The following is a 21,988-nucleotide window of genomic DNA, read 5'->3' on the forward strand; positions in this document are numbered from 1 at the left end:
TCAGAGCGGCTCACAATCTCCTTTACCTTCCTCCCCCACAACAGACACCCTGTGAGGTGGGTGGGGCTGGAGAGGGCTCTCACAGCAGCTGCCCTTTCAAGGACAACCTCTGCCAGAGCTATGGCTGACCCAAGGCCATTCCAGCAGGTGCAAGTGGAGGAGTAGGGAATCAAACCCGGTTCTCCCAGATAAGAGTCCGCACACTTAACCACTACACCAAACTGACTCTAACAGACTGCATCCAAAGTCCCAATGCAGTAAACAGGTGCAGGAATGTTTGCCCATCAATAATAATGACAAATTTGTATATTACAGCATTGGAAAAAGTGCAGAAAAGGGCAACTTGAATGATTAAAGGGTTGAAACACTTTCCCTATGAAGAAAGGTTAAAACACTTGGGGCTCTTTAGCTTGGAGAAACATCGACTGAGGTGTGACATGATAGAGGTTTACAAGATTATGCGTGAGATAGAAAAGGTAGAGAAAGAAGGACTTTTCTCCCTTTCTCACAATACAAGAACTTGTGGACATTCAATGAAATTGCTGAGCAGTTGGGTTAGAACTGATAAAAGGAAGTACTTCGTCACTCCAAGAGTGATTAACACATGGAATTTATTGCCACAGGAGGTGGTGGCGGCTACAAGCATAGACAGCTTCAAGAAGGGACTGGATAAGCATATGGAGCAGAGGTCGATCAGTGGCTATTAGCCACAACGTATTGTTGGAACTCTCTGTCTGGGGCAGTGATGCTCTGTATTCTTGGTGCTGGAGGGGGGGCACAGTAGGAGGGCTTCTAGTGTCCTGGCCCCACTGGTGGACCTCCTGATGGCACTTGGGTTTTTTGGCCGCAGGGTGACACAGAGTGTTGGATTGGATGGGCCTTTGGCCTGATCCGTCATGGTTTCTCTTATGTTCTTATAGCCATGTGGGTCAGGATGATGCCACCTGTTTGCTTTCACTTGCAGTAAGTGTTACTAGGGTTTCCTCTTGAGTCCAATGCATGCCCAGATAACTCTCAGCTCATAGAAAAGTAAGGAAAGGATTAACTCTTCTTCTGTGAGAGACTCTAACAGACTGCATCCAAAGTCCCAATGCAGTAAACAGGTGCAGGAATGTTTGCCCATCAATAATAATGACAAATTTGTATATTACAGCAAAATATCAATTTTATACTATTGGAACCCAATAGAAATCTCAGTGTCGGAGTTTTGAATCTGGCTAGCATTATAAAACACTAGGAATAAGGCCATTGTGAAGAAAAATTCAATGGGCTCTAGAAAGAGGCTCTAGGCAAGTGCATCCCCACCCTTGCTGTCTTCCCACTCACCTAAGTGAAGGCATTCATTCTCCCACACACACACACACCTCAAAGGGAGCTGATCTCTGCAATCTGGAGAACAGTTGTAAACGTCTGACACGATGAAACATCCCAGAAGATTATCACTGTCAACAACCTAATCCTGTCATGTAGACCTCCTCCATTGTGTTAGTTATGGTGTCACAATAGTAAATAATTTGGTACTAGATTGCCCATGTAGTTTTCTTTGTTTTTACAATGGTTTGCACTAGGTAAAACCATCATCACCCATTAATCCTTCTGTCAAACTCTGGGGAGCCATCTCTGGGGCATCACCTGACATCACCTTAGGACACAAATTTGGCTACAAGAAGGCTGGTTTTTGGCCAGTTTGGTGTGAATCTTACAGTATCCCCACCTTTGCTGTTTGAGCCACCCCCAATTACCTGATCAGTATTGGGTCCATTATTGCGAGATACACTGGTAGTTTCTTGTTCTCACTTCCGTTATAGTCTTCACAATTGGACTGTTCTTCTGGATTCTTTGAGATTGGTAAAGTATAGCCCTGACTGTGTTTTATCCCTTATATGTTTCCCTATCCAATTCCCTTCTATTTTTCCTAGGATTGTTTGATTGTTGTGTGATTTATTTTCCTTGTATGCTTGAACAATTTTTCTAATAACCCTCTACCCTTTTAGACTACAGATCTCCTTGTTATTTCAAGAGGCCTCCTATGTAGACCAACTCCTGTATACATAGCTAGCAGCTTCCCCAGTGGCCCAGTCCTCATCTGTCCTGGGTTGAGGCTGAGGGGACGAGGGAGGGAGGGAAAGACAGGTAAGAGGCAGCTTCCATGGGCTCTGAGGAAGTGCTTTGTGAGGCTGCAGTAGAGCAGCAGCCCTTTCCGTGGCTGCTTGACAGAGAGGACATAGAGAAGCATTAATGTGTCTATCTCTGAGGTAAGACTGTTTTGGCAGTTTGTTCAGTGTTTCCAGACCTGCAGTAGGTGGGGGACAGGAGAGTCAGTCAACGGGAACCCAGAGGTGGTGATTGATGCATAATGGGCCAATAGTTTGTTGAGTGCCCTTGTCAGCCAATGGGAGCATTCTATTAGGCCACCACCATTAAGTAATTATAATCTATGATATCAATTATGTTAGAACAAGAGAACATTAACAAAAATACAATTAATTTTGTAAGTAATAGACCTTTATGTATTATGCTGTGGAATGACAAACTGCAAGATAATATCTATTCATATAACTTATTTTCTTCAAGTAGTTTCTGTCCAAATAAAACATTTGAACAAAAAATCCATACAGGCGTTTACCATTTTCATGAATACCTCAAACATTTTATGTAGAGTTAGTATATCTGATTTCATCAAAGCTTATTTCAGTATGACATGCTTCCTATCAAGCATCATATGCTAATTCACATGAAACAGCTATGTAATGGTAGCTATTTTAAACTTCCTTCACCAGTTTGTTACAGTATTAAAAAGTGTCCCAATTCAGATATAAGTAACTGGACAATGGGTATGTCCACCCACACTAAATAACACACATTGTAACTTGATTTTTACTGCATAAGAATAGCAAAATCTACTGTACTTGCAAACAGTTTCCGTGTGACAGAACTCAATATCTTCTTTCCATATCAGAAAGTTACCATAAAGAACAATTTGCAATGACCCGTTGTGAATTATGCTTACAACCATTTTGATTCTTAAGGGTCACTTGACCCAGGTTTTGCAGATACAAGCTCATGCAATACAAACAGCTAGTTTCAGCTTTTTGATATGCAAATATCCTGTTCAGGACTTTCCAGTATGAATATCTGTTGCCAGATAGCTTTAAAGGGGTTTGGCTGAGAATGATGACCTTGTCAGGGGAGACTGCCATTCTGACCCTTGGCCTTTGGTTTATAGGGTTCCCAAAGGTTATCTCTTGTCCCCCATGCTTTTGAACATCTATGTAAAACCTCTAGGAAAAGACATCTGGAGATTTGGGCTGAGCTGACACTCAGGTCTATTTTATGCCACCAGCAGACCCCAGGGAAGCTATGGAGACTTGTGAACAGGTGCCTGGAAGAAGTTTTGGAATGGATGAGAGATAACAAATTGAACTTAGTCCTGAAGAAATATAGATGCTACTGGTAGCAGGATGGTCTGACCCAAGAAATGGGTTATCCCCTCTTTTGGATGCAGATACACTCCCCATAAAGGAACAGGTTTGTAGCTTTTGGGTGCTCCTGGACATGGATCTCCTGTTGGATAAACAGATGGCAGCAGTGGCCAGGGGTACCTTCCACCAGCTTTGGCTGGTGAGTCAGCTGTAGCTCTCCCTGGGCAAAAAAGATCTTGCCACTGTGGTCCATGCCCTGTTAATGCAATACATGGGACTGCCCTTGAAGACTGTCTAGAATTTACAGTTGGTACAGAACCGAGTGGCCAGGGTATTTACTGGAATGGGTCATAAGGGACCTATTTCTCCAGTCTTGTTCTATTTGTACTGGCTTCCAGATTGCTTCTGGACTCAATACAAGGTACTAGCATTGACCTTTAAAGCATGGAACCAACATAACTTTTGGACCACTTGAACTTACTCATACACTCTGGTCATCTTCAGAGGCCCTGCTTTGGTTGCACCTGCCACCTGAAACTAGATGGATAGCAACCTGAGAAAGGGCCTTTTCAGTTGTGGCACCAATATTTTGGAATCCCTTTTCTGAGGAGATTCATCTGTCTCTAATGGAGGTGAAAATTTGTTTGTTACTGGCCCTCCCTCTAGTGTTGTTTATGTGTTCAACTGCATTATTTTATAACTTTCAGTGCATTTTTATTGCTTAATTTAAAAAAAAAAATATTCCACCATTGGACCCTGATCAGGTAGAAAGGTGGCATAAAAATGTTTTACATAAATGGACAAAAACTATGTGGCATGAGACTGTATTATTCTGTACCATAATGAATTTGTTGGCTTATGACCCATTGGTCCATGAGCATGAAGTATGGAATAAAGGAATAAAATAACTATGTGGGATGACGTGGAATTAGGTGAGACTTAGAGGGAAAGCTGGCTGGATCCAAGCTAATATATTGCAAATTCTAATCATCAGAGTTAAGGGAGGAATATGAAGTTTTTTCAAAATTGTAGCCACTTAGTGCAAACTATTTGGGACAGGTGGGAGATTTATATACACTAAGCTAACTAGTTTTTCTTCAAGTGAAGCTCAATTGCCAAGTTTCAGCCACAAGTGAATTTCTATCACCAAGTTAATCCATTATGCCTGGAAATAAGAGCTCACAGCAGAAGTGCTGACACAATCTTCGCAATGGCAGCAGAACAGTTTGCGCTATTGCAGCACAGATTCGATTGTGCTTCAGCCAAAAACACCTTGACAATCTTGTTTGGGTCTTTTGATTAGTTTTTTTGCTCCTGTGTGTTGGAACTCAACAGAACTAATAGAACAGGGGGGTTGCAAAGATTTGGTGATTACCCTGTACCATAGAATGTTTCTGAAGCAGAATCAGTCTGGGTGCAAATAACAAATGAATTGTCAGTGCTGCTCCATGAAGTCAGTACAATGTTGTTCATACAGATGCTTATTTATATTCAGCTACCTCCTTCTTCCTTGCTCCCTTTGTTAACATTATGGAGGAAAACTGACTCCAGCTGCCAACGCTATAGAAGTCTGTGCCAACTATTTAAAAGCACACTATAGTGGAACTGAAGATAAACATATAGTCACCAGCCTAAGAGGAAGAATCGTATGCAAGGATGCTAGTGTTTTGCAATTCTATTTCTGGCCATGTGAAATTAATGAGGCACTTCTTAGAGAAAGATTAATTAACACCTGGGAAAAGAAAGATTTATGGGGACAAATTATGTTTGACAGAATCCCTGGACAAATCCATTTGTAGCTATTTTCAAAGATATGGTGTCAAAAAAATTTTTCCAAACCAGCATTATTGGTTCATTGGGTTCCTTGGAAACCGAAGGAGTTAATCTGAAGGAAAAAGAAATCTAGCTCAAAGATTGCTATGACAGGTTGTATTTATGATAGAATGATTTAAATACCATGGATGAGCTCAGCTCTAGCACTGTTCCTTTGGAAGAGCAGACCATACAGTTTTAGGCCTAATAAAAACAAAATGTAGAAATTAGAAAGAAGCATTCTAGGCTGCAGCAAAATTTCCACAGGAGGAAATCCTACAATCAGAAAAAAATGCACATGAAACTAAGCCAATCTATGTAAATATTATATTATAAAAACCTCTCTGTGTGCATGTATGTGCATGTGTCTTACTATGTTTTGATTTCTAAGAAGTTAAATGTATACTACATTGAAAGTAAAAAAAAGAAGAAAGAATTTTAAGAATGAAGAGCACATTTCCAACAACATATGGTGTTTCTGGTTCTTGGCATATGTAATTGTGTCTATAAGAATTGTGCTAGAAAACAGAGCAGTCTATTTGTCATGTGTTGGTTTGGATTAATATTTTCATAGTTAAAGATAAAATATATTGCATATTGTACAGCTAGTTTTTGGAGACAAGAGTCTAGATTACTAGCATTATATTTTGATCTGCATATTTTATTTCCAGACACCTAAATTTCAGCTTTAATTTTGGCTCAGGAATATCCAAATACACACCACTAGTAGTTAATCATAACTAAGCAAAAAAAAAAAAGAAGAAGGTATTTTCCATGTGCTCAGAACGTTATAGACTGACCCCCTTTTATAGTTTCATCCTCTGATGTGCTCTTATGGATTATCCAGTTCATTAAAACATTCATATCATAAAAAAAAATTGTCTCTTACCTCACACTTCACACACATATACACACACCCTAGTTTCCCTAAATTCATCAATTTGCATCTACCCATTTCAGACAGGAACCTATGGTTAGCCTGGCTCTTTTTTAAAAAAAAAAACCACTTTAATTATACGTTTTCAAAACCTGACTTTGTAGCATGCCTCAAGAACATCAAAGCCCCATTCTGATGGTTAGAATCCAAGGATAATGGAAGGTGGAACAGGATCACACTGGCTGTTCCCATAAATGCATAGTTTCTGCTTGCATACTCTGAGAACCTGCATATAAAAATGATTATTCTTTCAAGACAGTAGATATTAAACTGTGGGTATGTATCCCAATATGGGTCATGGCTTTTTGCTACTGGGTCATTAAGCTAGGAAGAAAAATATGAAACAAGAGAGATGGTAGAGAAAACTGTGGAAATCTTGGTGGCATGGCCGGTGCGTGGGAGCAGGCCATGTAGGTGACTGCTAGGGTTGCCAAGTCCAATTCAGGAAATATCTGGAAACTTTGGGGGTGGAGCCAGGAGACATTTGGGGTGGAGCCAAGATCAAGGCTGTGACAAGCATAATTGAACTCCAAAGGGAGTTCTGGCCATAACATTTAAAGGGACAGCACACCTTTTCAATGCCTTCCTTCCATAGGAAATAATGAAGGATAGGGGCACCTTCTTTTCGGGCTCATAGAATTGGACCCCCTGGTCAAATCTTTTTTAAACTTGGAGGGTATTTTGGGGAGAGGCACTAGATGCTATACTGAAAATTTGGTGCCTCTACCCCAAAAAGCAGCCCCCCCCAGAGCCCCAGATACCCTCAGATCAATTCTCCATGATTTTCTATAGGAATAAATCTCCATAGGAAATAATAGAGTTCTCAACAGACATTTCCCTCCCCTCCCCCCGCTTTCTGACGACCCTGAAGCGGGGGGAGGGTCTCCAAACTGGGGGATCCCCTGCCCCCACCTGGGGATTGGCAACCCTAGTGGCTGCCTAGGGTGTCACGTGGCCTATGAGTGTTGCCAGGCGCCCCCTCCCCACATGCTGCCGGCGCTGCACCACCTCTTTTGCCTGCCTGAGACTTGGGTGGATGAAAGAGGTGGCTTCGCCTCGCTCCAAGGCTGCCTCCCCTGTGAGGAAAGGCAGCCTCACAGTGAGGCTGAGGCACTGCTAACATAACCCCATCCCCACCATTTATATACCCCCACCAATTAGCTGATCAATGGGGGTCTTTAAATGGGAGGGGGAGAAAATCAGCTGCTTCTGCCATTTCTCTGCCTAGTAGGGAGGCAGCAGAAGCAGCCCCACCTCCCCTCCATGGGTTGGGTTGTTTATTTTGCTGTCAAATCACAGCTGACTTATGGCAACCCCATAGAATTTTCAAGGAAAAAGACATTCATAGGTTTCATTCCCTGCTTTCATATCATGACTCTAGTATTCTATGGAGGAATTCCACACAAATACTAGCCAGGATTAAGGTGTCAAGAGATAGGTCCTATGACTGATGGGCAAATTAAAAACTGACAAATCACAGGCCCAGATGGCATACTGTCATGATCTGGGCTGTGCTTAGAGGCCTGTGGGCCCAGGAAAACCTGAGTCGTGACACGATGGCTTCAGCAGTGGGATGGACTAGTTTTGGACCCTGATGAGGCAGAGTGCCATTTAGCCTTGACAGATTTTTTGTTTGTTTGTTTTGCTTCTGGCTTAAGGAAGCCACATTTTCTGAAGGAGCTGGCAAGACCAAGTAAGGTCTGGTAAAGGTGGTGAAAGGATATTTTGTGTATTTTCTAACTCTTGGGTCAACTGGATAGTGAGGCTAGAGATAGGTAGTGCATGCTCCTCCAATCTGGGGGGGGGGCGGGAATCAGAGGACACACCTGTTCCTAGAGGCCAGACCCGAGTGGGATCTGCTGGTCCCATGTCTGAGGGAGAAGTGCCAGCCAGAACAATGGAGCTCCCAAGTGAAGAGGAGAGAAATTGCTGAATTACAAATTATTATGAAACTTGGTAAAAACACATCCCAAAAACTGAACAGGGATATTGGTTTTTTATCTCATTACATAAACTAAATCCAAATATAGCTATATATCACAGTATTCTAATGTATTTCTCTTTTAGAACAGAGTATCAGAATAACTTTTTTTTGTATTGACATACTCAAATAAGGGATATTGGTTGTTTATCTCATTACATATACTAACCTATCTTCCACTATATTTTAATTTATTCGTTTTTTCTAATGGCAAACTAGAATGATGTTTATATGTGTGTTACATGTTTTAATTAAACCTCTTGAGAAACTAATGCCCTCATTTTAAACCCAGAGCTAACATTACAACAGGCTCTTATTTACGGCACTTCACACCTAATGACATCAATCTGCTTTATATTACCCTTCATTGTTATTTCAGCCCAGTTAACACTAACAAACACAGACCCCCAACTTGGGATTCTTTAATCTGCTAAAAAAAACATTCTGAATAAAACTTTGTTGGTCTTAAAGGTGTAACTCAACTCCTACTTTGTTCTATTGCTTCAGAACAACACGACTGCCCACTTCGACCTATTTACAAAAGGCCCACTTAGAGCTAGAAAAGGAGAGACTGAGAGAGCAAGCTCGCCTGGAAATAGAGAAAGAAAAAATGCAGAAAGAAGAGAAAGAGAACCAAGCTCACATGGAGCTCGAGAGAAAGAAAATGAGATATGAGCTTGAGATGGCCAAGATCAGACAAGGTCCGCCTCTCCCAGATGCCATGATGAAAGAGGACCATCGGAAATACCCCTTGTTCAAGGAATGGGAGGACATTGAGGCCTTCCTGCAGAATTTTGAATAAGTCTGCATTGACTACAAGGTCCCGGCAGAGCAGTACATGGAAAAGCTGAGACCACAGTTGAGTGGTCCTAAGGCTTCAGTGTCTGGGCAGATGGAAGGCAAAGAGAGAACAGACTATAAGCTGTTCAAGCAGAGAGTGCAAGAGAGAGTGGGACTCACCAAGGAAGAGGCCCAGAAGTGCTTTTGAGAGATCAAGCTTGAAGGTAAAGAGTCCTATCTCCAGTTAATATATCAACTGGGGAAAGTCTATGACTTGTGGCTAGAGGTTGCTAAGGCCAAGACCCTGGCTGATGACAAGGTCCTGATGTGCATCGACTGGTTCCTGACTCTTCTTCTGGAGCATATTTGGTGCCCGCTCATGGACAAGAGTCCTTCTACCCTTCAAGAAGCAGAACAGTGGGAGGAGCGACTGACTGAAACCTATGGAGCACAGAGATACAACTCCTATTGGGACTGGCCTAAGAGGGAGTCACCTAAATCCCTTCCTTGGCCCAGGAAGCAGTCCTAAGTAAAAGGGGAGCTGCCCCAACAACAGCAATCTGTTTCCCCGAATTCTGGTGTGCAGTCACCCAAGGTAGAGAAGAAAGTGCCACAGTGCTTTGCATGCAACCAGTTGGGCCAAATTCAGAGTCAGTGCCCGAAGTCTAACACTAGCATGACATAACACATGATGCCAGTGGGCCCTGAATGCATTTCTTCTGATCCAGACTCTGAACGCATCCTCAGCGTCACCATAAGGAAGTAACCATGGATGGGCATAGTGTTACAGCCTGAGGAGACACTGCTTCCCTTTTGACTTCTGACCATCATTCTCATGTTGACTCTAAGTATTTCATCCCAGGTGAAGAAGGGCAAGTGCTGCACCTCCATGAAGCCCAAGGAGTTACCCTCCCAGTGGCCAGGATACCCATCCAATATGAGGGGTGGACTGGAAAGTGGAAGGTTGCTCTATATCAGGGCTATTTTTCTAGGGGAAGATTTGGTTGAACATGTGGTGCTGCAAGTCATGTGACACATCCTCCATCCAGCCAAGCTGCCTGCCCCACCTGAGCCCCTGCCTCACTGCCTCTTCCTCCTCACCCCCTTAGCTTTTAAAAGTATCTTGTTTCTGTTCCTTCCTACACAAGTAGGTCATGATCAAAGAGTGGTGTTTCAGCCTCTAGCACAGGGGTCCTCAAACTACGGCCCGCGGGCCAGATGCGGCCCGCTGAGGACGCTTATGCGGCCCACTGGGTTATGGCAAAATCAGACCGGAAGTGACGTTCGACCTAAACTTGCGTTAGCAACGCACACTTCCGGCACTGGGCTGAGGCGGCGGAGACAGAGTGTGAGGTGATACCGAGGTGAGGTGAGTTCCCAGGCTGGGGTGTGTGGTGTGGGGAAGGGAGAGAGATGCAGAAGACGGAGAACTGACGGCCCGCAGCCCTGTACAGTAACGGCAGTCCGGCCCTCCAACAGTCTGAGGGACAGTGAACTGGCCCCCTATTTAAAAAGTTTGAGGACCCCTGCTCTAGCAGGATCAGAGAGCCTTCCAGGAGGCGTCTTCCAACTCTTATCATTCTGGACAGTTTGGGGAGGGGGCACATGCTGAACTCTGCCTGGCACCTGCCAATTTCTTGGCTGTTGAGGCCTGGCTGCTCCCCCTCGACCGATCACACACTCTTCTGGGAGCTGCCCTCTAGTTTCCCTCCCAGTAAGTTGGCAACCCTAAAATGTGGCAGCACTGCACATCCGATGACAAGAGGCACATGAGTACCTTGTTGATCGCTTTGATTGGGCCTTTAATGGGACCTGGGCTCAGGCCCCTGGAGAATGCTCCAGTTATTTGGAGAAGGGGCTTGTGGAATAACACCCCCCCATCAGTTTTAGCCCATGATGTTCAAAAGGCACCACCACCACCCTTCTTGTGGGATGCTTTACAAATTATGTGTGCAGAAGAGGAAAAGTGACAAGTGAGCATGCTAAAGTGGCAGAGATGCAGTTGGGAAGATTGTTATCTACTTAAGGGCTATCCAAGCAGAGCTACATCCTTTAAGCCCAGGTGGGTAGTTGTGTTGTGAAGCAACAGAATAAAGACTGAATTGAATAGCACCTCTAACACCAGCAAGTTTAATTCTGGGTATAAGCTTCCATGTGCATGCAAACTTCTTCAGGTACAGTGAAACAAAACTTCTTCAACCACTGGTTATGGTCACCCAGTGACATATGCATCTTGAGTCTGCCATGAAGCTTACTGGGTCTTGCTCTCTTCACCTAACCAGTCTTACAGGAGCATGGAACTGACCTAAGGATGCCCAGAAAGCTATGGCAGAGTGGGAATTCAAACCTGAGTCTCCCAGATTCCAGTCCAACCCCCTCACCCCTACACCACACTGGCTCTTCCTTGTGTGCAGTAGTTCATCTTGTGGAAAACTTTGCCTTTTGCTACTGCAAGCATAGTTGAGGGGTGGGGGTGGCAGTCTGTACTGCAAGTTGTTTTGAGCCTCTTTTTATTAACTGTTAAGAATGAAGAATGTTTGTAAACCAGTCAGCACACACTGACCCTGAGCTTGCTTATAAATTAATCTGAAGTAAAATGCTGTAATTTTTTAAATGCATCATTTAACATGCAGCAGAGTTGGCTATTAGCCACAAGGTATGGATGGAACGCTATGTCTGGGGCAGTGATGCTCTGTATTCTTAGTGCTTGCGGAGCAGCAGTGGGAAGGCTTCTGGACTTCTGGCCCTGCTGGTGGACCTTGTAATGGCACTTGGTTTTTAGCCACTGTGTGACATGCCTTATCTTTTCTTCTTAACACTTTCATGTTTCATTGAGTGTCCTGATGTGGGTGGGTGTGGGTGAGTGAGGCAGTGTGTCTTCGATTTTTGTAACTCAGGTAAAAATGCACAGAATATAAGGCGAGTGAACTGTAGGACTTGTAAGCTCTTATTGCAGAAATTGAGTCTGAAAATACTGGAAGTGCTGTGTTCCTTATGTGGGCTTACAAGTGATCTCCAGGCAGCAGGGATCAGGTCATCTGGATAGAATGGCCATTTGGGAAGATGGACTTTATGGCATTAGACCCCACTGAAGTCCCTCCCAAATATAAGGGGGCACCATTTTTTACTTTTGCCCCCCTCAAGAAAATATGTAGATCCAGCCCTGGTTCAGGGCAGTGAGAATTAGGGAAGACTGTGAGGAACCCCAGAAAGATCTGGTGAGACTGAGTGGTTGTCAATGTGGCAAATGAGGTTCAATGTGGACAAGTGCAAAGTATTCTGGTAACAGACCAGGACAGAGACCTTGGTGGTGGTGTAGGTAACTCATTGAAGATGTCAATTCAGTTTGTGACTGCAATAAAAAAAAGGGCAAATGCTATGCTGGGGATTATTAGGAACAGGACTGAAAACAAATTAGCCAGTATCATAATGATTCTGTACAAATATATGGTGCAGCCTCACTTGGAATACTGTGTACAATTCTGGTCACTGTACCTCCAAAAAGATATAGCATTGGAAAAGGTACAGAAAAGGACAAGCAAAATGATTAAGGGATGGAACACATTCCGTATGAAGAAAGGTTATTTTATTAATTAATTAAATTTCTATCTTGCCCTTCCTGTATGCAGGATCAGGGTGGTTACAACATATAAAACATACAGCAATAGAACCAGGTCTGGTGTTATAAAACAATTACTCCTTAAAAGATATGACATTCAGAACAATCATTTTACAGTGTCCCAGCACAGTATAACAATAAAGAAAAAGAGGCTAGAGTCTATAGAACTTTTTCCTTGTGGCTCATTGCTCTCAGATGGATCCAGAGGAAGCATTGTAGTCCAGTGACACAACAAATATAGCATATTGTAGCAGAAAGAGCCAGATGGTGGTTGATGTCCACAGCCTCATCAAAAACCAGGTGGGAGAGCTTCATTTTACACCTCCATTAGATCTCCATTTACACTCTCCATTACAGCTTGTTCTACCAGGTTGGGGCCAGGGCCAAGAACACCCTGTGGCTTGATGGAATGTCCTTTGGGCCAGGGACGCAGTAAGTGCTGGTCTGATGAGCACATGTATGGGGAGAGGCAGTCCCATAGGTATGTTGGTCCCTGGCCACTAAGGGCCTTGAAGGTTAACACCGACACTTGAAACAGATCCGGAATTCTATTGACAGCTAGTTCAGTTGATGCAGCATCGGTTGGGTGTGTGCTCACGGAGACGTCACAGTCAGCACGTGCACTGCCACATTCTGCATAAGCTGCAATTTCTGGATCAGGTACAAGTATAGAACTGCATGCAGTGAGTTACAATAGTCCAATCTGGAAGTGACCATTGCATGGATCACTGTAGCTAAGTCATGGGTGAAGAGGTATGGAACCAGTTGCTACACTTGCCACAGATGGGAAAAAACTGACTTGGCAACCACAGTGACCTGGGCCTCCATCGATAGTGAGGCATCCAGTATCACTCCTAGGCTCCAAACTCTTGATGCTGGTGTCAGTGATGCCCCACCCAGTGCTAGGAGCTGAATTTCCATATCCAATCCCCCACAGCTCAGGTACAAGACCTCTGTCTGCTGGATTCAACTTCAGCCAGCTCTGTTGTAAAGAGAAAAAATGATTTACATAATAGTTTTTATTTATTTTACATGATAGAGGTTTACAAAATTATGTATGGGATAGAAGATAGGGATGGGCATAGGTATGGGGTTCAGGGTGGCTTCAAATCAAACCCTGAATTGAACCAAGCCAAAAGGCTACCACCCAAACTGAGCCAGACTAGTGAGTTCAATTCCCCCTTTCTCCCAGCCATGACTTGCCACAGCCGGAGCAAAGGGCAGCCATTTCACCCATCCATTTCACTTTCGCTTTTGAAGTTGGGGGAGTAGAACTGATGAGTTATTGACTGTGAGCCATTTCAATGATCTGTTTCACTTCCCCCAACTTTGAAATGGGAGAAAGTGAAACCAACCCACAAATTAGCCCACAGCCACTTCAGTCTAACAGTGAGGTGAGTCCTCCTGTCAGCGGTTAGGTTTATATAGCTGGCAGCTATTTTACCAGTCTGTTTCACTTCCTCCCGTTTCAAAGCAGGGGGGAATAAATCCAACCAGTGAAATGGCTCAGAGCCATTTAAACCTAACAGCTCAGCTGCAGACCTCCCACTCCTCAGCTGTTAGGTTTAAATGGCTCTAGCAACCAAACTGAACTGGACAAAAGTCTGGTAAATGTTAGGGAAGATGCCTTCCCTGAACACCAGTTTGGGACCTCTGAACCAGCCCAAATTCATGCTGAATTCCAGCTCATGTGATGGTTTGTGCCCACCCCTAATAGAGAAAGTAAAGAAAGAAGTACTTTTTCTCCCGTTCTCACAATACAAGAACTCATAGTCACTTAATGCAATTAATGAACAGTTGGCTTAGAACAAATAAAAGGAAGTACTTCCTCACCCAAAGATAAATTAATATATGGAAGTGGTGCAGGAAGTGGTGGCAGTTACAAGCTTAGACAGCTTCATGAGGGGATTGGATAAACATATGAAGCAAACATATAGATGAAACACTATGGCTGATTCCACACTCACTTTGATCTGGGATAAGCTTCCGTTTCTGTGCAGAGCAAGCTGGCGATTTCGCACCAGTTGCTCTGCACCACCATTTTGTGCGGAGCAAGCCCGCAATTTGCCCCACTGCAGTGTAAATCTGTTTTTTCAGGTTTACACTGTGGCAGGGCAAATCGCTGGTTTGCCCCGCACAAAATGGTGGCGCAGAGCAACTGGTGCAAAATTGCCAGCTTGCTCCGCGCTGAAACGGAAGCCTGCCCAGGACCAAGGTGAGTGCGGAATCAGCCTATATCTTGGACAGTGATGCTCTGTATTCTTGGTGCTTGGGGGGCAACAATGGGAGGGCTTCTGGACTTCTAGCCCTACTGCTGGATCTCCTAATGGCACCTATGTTTTGGCCACTGTGTGACAAAGAGTGTTCGACTGGATGGGCCACTGGCCTGATCCAGCATGACTTCTTTTATGTTCTTATATTTTTTTCCATTGAGAAGTATGATGTTTTGATTGATACAAAAGTTTGCTTTATGGTGGTTAATCTGTGGCAATATACATATGTAGGTCATCACTTGATGCTATTACTAATGTTTGATGAGCACCCGCATGGAAATACATTGAAAGTGGGCGGAGATGTAGACTTAAGGTAGGTCAATGACAGGTTATCTAAACCTGCACTATTTATTAGATTATTTTATGCTGATTTACAGTATGTGAGTGTGCTCAAAATGATGTGTAATATAACAAAATGTAACAGATGAACAGTACACTCTTTAAAAGACTTATGCCCTTCTAAATCCATTGAAGTCAATATAAATAGAAGACAGTAACATTGCTAGAGATAGCAGTGTAAATATCACAACAAAACAATAAATCAACATATCAATAATCAAAATCCAGAAGAAATAATCAGAAGGAAGATATCTACTATCAATCCCTTCCAGCAATCAAATAAAAAAATTATCTGCTGATAGGCCTGATGAAAAAATAAACTTTTAACTGTCCTCCTGAAGATAAAATGGGAAGATCCCAAATACACCTCAAAGAATAGGAAACTCTAGAATCTTGGTGCTGATATCAAAAAGGTCCTGTAATATGGTGCCATTTACTGAACCTCCAGGTAAGGGAGGGAAATCAACTCCAGTTAGCTCATGTGTCCACATTCATTGTGGCAGCCAGAGTTAATTTCTAACCAGGATTTTTGCCTGTGGAGCGGGGAAAGGGGGAATAAGATGTATGTGCAAATCATTAGCTAGTAATTGTCACAGTAGCTGATAGTGCCATTTATAACATTGTCAACTGCTCAGAAACAGGAGGAAGCAACCAGCAGGTTTCATACACACATTGGCTTAATGTAAGACTTAATGTGATGTTTGAATGAAGTCTCATTCTAAGACTAAGGGTTAAACTTAAGGCCAATGACATGTGAAGGAGGAGTCCTGCAACTGGAAATCCAAATATGTAATTGGTCTCTAAAACGCAGTCACAATCTGCATTATTGCCATGCTGCTAAGGAAAGGAAAGAGTTAACTTTCCTCTCTGTTGTTTTTATACTTAACCATGCATTGCTGGGTTGCTTCAAAGTGATGGTTATATTTATTAAAAAAAATTAAACCCTCTTCAAAATTTATCGTGCTTTTGGGGATCCACTTGCAAAGTTTCTCTGTGCTACATAAAATGCAGGATTTTCCCTCCATCTACAACATAATTCTAATTTTCTAATATCAGTTAACAATATTTGTATTTTAATTTTTGTGCTAATATTAAAAAAAATACACAGCATTAATGAGCAACAGGCTGAATTTCATGATCATGCCACAAGTTACTATTGAGTTTGAAAAATATTCCTTTAAAACCTGGTAGGGAAAGGAGAAAGAGATGTCTGCTGTGTCTGACTTTTTGCTTTCTAAGAGGTGCTCTATTCCATTCTGGAAGTGGTTTTGGTTCCTCAGCACCATGGCCCCATATCGAGAACTCTCACAGATGCTTTTTAGTGCCCAGTTTCACATTTGGAGTTCCAGTCAGGGAACAATACCGCAACATTTCGTGGTTTGTGCAACATAGTGTGCAATTTGAACTTTAAACTCTTGTTATGTTGTATATTTCCTATCTTGGGCCCTCCTGTGACCCAGTTCTTTGCATGTATAGGAACAGACAAAAAAACCCCAAAACCTCTTTCTTCTTTTTGTTAGAGTGACTCTGCTATTCCATCTTACTTTGCAATTTATTTTTTTTAAAAGCCTAACAGAAAAAATTCACCAGGAAGTTGGGCTGGTTTGCAAGAAAGGCTTAATCTCAACAGAGATCAGGGGAGCCCACCAGCATCATTTTCACTGCAGCACAAAGTGCCTATTCTTGATTACTTGACCAAAGGAAGCAAAAGCAGGGTGACTTGCAGCAAAGCACATCTGTGGGGCTGTATTTCACAGGAAGCCAGTCAGCTCCTCTGCAGATATGTTTCACTAGGGAACAAAGAATTATTTTGTTTGAGGCCTCTGGAATGATGCAGTGAACCTGGTCTCTCTTTTTTAAAAAATTCCTGAAAGCTCAGAAAACGAAAAGTATTTTTATTTCCCCCCTCCACCTTAGGCTAAGCACTTTTCAAATTAGCATCTCCTTCCCACATGAAAAAAGTTTTAAAATGCTCTAATCCTTTCCTTCTATGTGAAGGGATGTTGTTAACTACCCAGCAAACAGCCTGATTGGGGGACGAGGAATCCTGAAACAGTATTTAAATCATTTACAGAAAATATATCAGAATCTTCCTTATGTAACAAATATTTGTGAAACAAAATAAGAAAAGTCATATAACAGATTAGCAAAACTAGTGGCTATACAATGCACTTGATTGCAAAGATTATCTATATCAAGGGTGTCAAACATGCATCCCAGGGGCTGAATCAGGCCCCCGGAGGGCTCCTAAGGCCCATGAGCAACTGGCTGTCATCTGTTTCTGTCTCCCTGTTTCTTGCTTCCTTCTGCATAACAGCTTGCTTTGACAGGCTTACTCAATTGCATAGGAGATACAGAGCAAAACCTCTATTTTCTCCATTGGCTGATGCTCCTCCCTTGGGGGGGCAGAGCTTGTTTTTCCAGGCTCTCTCAATCACACAGCAGAGCTACTGAGTCAAGCCTCTCTCCCTTCTATTAGCTGAGGCTCCTCCATCTCCTGTCCCCTGGGGAAAGAAGGAAAGAGACACAGCTTCTTTTGCCCAGTTCTCTGGATCTCATGGGACAAATACGAAGAAAGGACCTTTAAGACCAATTAGTGCTAACATTTTAAGCATATTTTAAGTTTTTTAAAATATATATTTAATTGTATTTGTCTGTGTCCCTTATAAAATTGATATCTCTGCTACCTAATCTTAAATAGATACACACATGGCCCAGCCCGACATGGCCCAGCCCAACGAGGTCACATTTATGTCAGATCCAGCCCTCATAACAAATGAGTTCGACACCCCTGCTCTATATAATTCTGATCTGCTACTAGCTATTACACCAGGTTTTCTGAACCTCAGTGTTTACCCTGAAATCCTTAGCAGATTTATGACCTTCTAAATCCTTTGAAGTAAGTGCCCTCGTGAAAACATGCCTCTATTTCAGATTGCACTGTTAAACTCATAAGGTGTGTTTCTTCGTGGTGCAGACATCATTTCTGTACTCATATATGTAGCTGGGAGCCTAAAATATGATTGTATTAAAAGCTGGGCAAAAGATTACCTCCATCTCACACTCCCTCCCCTCCTTTCTCTCTTTTTGCTTGTACAGCATCTTATGATTGGTGCCGAAAAGACACTGTCAAGTACTTCTTTATAGTTTCATTTTCTTTTCTCACCTCCATTGTTTGCAATGCCCTTGTCTTCTACTGCCTGAAAAATAAAATTTGCTTCACAATCAATTTTGTACCTTGATCTTCAGGAGGAAAGTGAACCCAATCATATCTTCCAAAATGGCATTTATCAACCTTTGACACTATTTTAAACAGGGTTTGTAAACAGTAACAAAGTTACCCTAAATTGTAAGACCACTTAGAATAAATGAATATAGGTCTTCTACATGGATGCCAACTTCCAGGTAGAAACTGGAGATCTCCTGGAATTACAAATGATCTCCAAATGACAGGGATAATTTTCCCAGGAGCAAATGACTAATTTGGAAGGTGGACAATATGATATTGAACCCTACTGAGGTCCCTCCAGTTCCCAAATCCTGTTTTCCCCAAGATCCACTGCCAAATCTTCAGGAATTTCCCAACTTACAATTTACAACCTTATGTATGGTTTTTTAATTGTATGTATGTATTGTATATAAGTATATATAGGAATGGAGCTCTTTAGCATGACCTTCCAAAACTCTGTACATATGCCCTGAAACAATATTTGTATGTGGAGGGAATCTGGGTGGCTGCAGTGGGAATGGTCATAATCAAAATCTATGCACCCCTTTTTGCTGGTGGCAGTGTGTTCCACCATAGTAATACTTGGTGAGGATCCACTCCACAGTTTTAAATATATATTTAGCAAACCACCATGCCTATATTAACAACCTGTGGCCTCCAGTAGTCAGATTTACAAAAAACAGTCACTTCATGCATCACAAGCTGCCTGGAGTAATTTTTGACAATAGTTTCTAACTGATAAACCAAGGATTTTTTAAGGAACTGTGTTCAATAGGAAAAACTCATAAACATTGTAGTTTGATTCTCATTTATTCCTCATATCATAATAACATTTCCATTTCATCCAATGTGAAAAGGGAATTGGAGGGGGATGTTGAGGAGGGGCACCAGCAGCTATGCTGCAAATTTGGTGCCTCTACCTCAGAAAACAACCCTCCCAGAGCCCCAGATACCCCCAGATTGATTCTCAATCATAGTCTATGGGGACCATTGACTATGTTGTTTTCCATAGGGTATGATGGAGCCAAAAAAATTCAAGAATCCTGAATATTTACCAAATCTGAATACCATATTGGTATTAGTATTTGGGAATATTGGGAAATACTGATATTTTTTGGTTCAATATACCCAAACCTGAAAAATATTGTGTGGGGGGTTTTTTGCACATCCCAGTGTACACTGAAGATAGATTTTACATGCATTCACTGTAGCTTGTGAACAGATCTAGTGTGCCAACTTCTTAGGATGGTACTCTAAAGAACTAAATCTGAATCACTCCTTGGTCAATTCACTTAAAGCTTGGCTACTCTTTATTGGACAGGCAGCACTGATGCAATTTTGGTGTCATTTGGTTGAAAACAGCCACTTTATCCTCCGTTTAAAATTCCCTCCTACCTCACTATGTAAAAGGAAGTAAACTATAAACCACAACAAGGAAGGATGGCAAATGGAGTATTCAGCAGAAAGGTGTTGCCCTAAAAGTCATTAAAAAGTAAATGAAATGGATGCAGGTTATTGGGGAGGGAGGTGTTAATGCTGGTGGCTAGTGTCATTTTCCCTTAGTAGGAATCAGTGGAGAAAAACGTTCCTGCATGAAGAGGCATTTACTTAGGAGAGGTGTAAAATTGCACCCCTTAGTCCTGGCAATTAAACTCCTAGTTGAAAAAGAAAGCACACACATATAGGCCCAGACATGCTCAGTGAGATGAGAGAAGACTGTCTCTCTCTCTCTCTCTGAAAGATATCATCATTACACATTACATGAGTAAAGTGGGGTGGTGATAAGTGTTTTGTTTTATTTACAAAAAAAACCCAGAGCATGTGGACATAGCAAGGTAAGAGACGCTCTTTCCAGCATTTTTATCTCACTGTGCTCTTTAAAACATTTAATTGTCTCCAAGCAGCCCTACAAGTTTATAAATGGATACTAGGAAGTAAGTGTTTAACTGCATGATACCTGTTTTGGACAGCCGGGTCCAGTTTGAGAGCCAATTTGGTGTAGTGGTTAAGTTTGCAGACTCTTATCTGGGAGAACTGGGTTTGATTCCCCACTCCTCCACTTGCAGCTGCTGGAATGGCGTTGGTTCTCATAGTTCTCATAGGAGTTGTCCTTGAAAGGGCAGTTGCTGTAAGAGCATTCTCAGCCCCACCTACCTCACAGGATGTCTCTTGTGTGTGTGGAGGGGGGTGGGGGGAGAAAGTAAAAGGAGATTGTGACCATTTTGAAACTCTGAGATTCAGAGTATAGGGCGGGATATAAATCCAATATCTTCTTCATTCCCTAGACCCAATTTTCTGATCCCATTAGGGGAGGGCGGGATATAAATCTGATAAAATAACTAAATAAAATAATTTTAAAAACTGGTGAGATCCTAATTTGGACTGAAACATCAGCACAAGGGCAGAAGCCCCCTCATGCCATTTCTGCAGGGCTGCCCTTAGGGTGCAAGGCGCCCCAGGTAGACTTGCCCCCCATTGCCTCCTCCGTTGCGCCCTGCTGCCTGCATGGTGAGGAAGGGTGGGGAGAGCACCCAGGAAGGGACTGGGAGGCTAATGTGCACACCCGCTAGCTTCGTTTTGCTTCCCTTCTGATTGGAAGGGAGGTGGAGCAAAGCCAGTGGCTATGCAGTGGGCTGGTGCATAACTGCTGGCTTTGCTCCACCTCCCTTCCAATCCGATCAGAAGGGAGGCAAAATGAAGCTAGCCAGCCACTGTTCAACCAGACAGGGCATTTGCCTAGGGCACTGAGGGGGGAGCACCCAATTTGGTGCCCCCCTGCCCCAGTGCCCTAGGCAAATGCCTAATTTGCCTAGTGGAAGGGCCAGCCATACCCTGGCAGGGAGTTATTTGCATAACTTTGTAGCTGCAATTGGAATATTTCAAGCATGCAAAAATGTAATGGGTAGTTTGGCCAGAAGGTAAATTATACAGGATCTGAGCTACAAATGCTGAAGTGAATGGTCTTAGTGAAGGATTCTGGTATGTGTGTTTGCTGAATGTAGTGATGGTCATTGTTTCTATAAAAACCCTGCATCAGGATCCTGATATTGCCAGACAACAGAGTTAACAGAGAATTTTAGCAGCCTTTTATCTGTTTGCAGTTTGGTAGAAAGCCTTTGTTGAGTAAGGGATTTGTTCTATTGGAGGGAAGGAGAGAAATAAAAATTACATTTGGCAATGTGTTTCTGACTGAAACCAATATACACATCACTGAAATACAGCAAACTCTCTGAAAGTGCTATGCCTTTGTTCCAAAGCCAACTAAGCTTGCATGACCTTTTTTCCTCTTTTGAAACAAAGGCATAGCACTTGCTTCCATGTGCACTGGGTTATGGGGGACTGTCATTTGGTTTTGGATTCTCTCTTCTCTCAGGAACTCCTATATTGCACATGACAGGTATTTGCCCCCATTGTCCAAGCATAGAATCTGTGGCCTTCTCTCAAACTTGATCACCAACCACCACAAACTGCGTCAAAATTCATGGAAGTTCATGGTGGTTCTTCAGTTCATGAACATCACTTAACAAACAAACTAGCCAAAATTCATGACAAACTTTAGTTCATTAGCTGGCACATGCCCATCCCTAGTGTCAGGT

The sequence above is a fragment of the Heteronotia binoei genome, chromosome 2, assembly GCF_032191835.1.
Source record: "Heteronotia binoei isolate CCM8104 ecotype False Entrance Well chromosome 2, APGP_CSIRO_Hbin_v1, whole genome shotgun sequence".
NCBI lineage: Eukaryota > Metazoa > Chordata > Lepidosauria > Squamata > Gekkonidae > Heteronotia > Heteronotia binoei.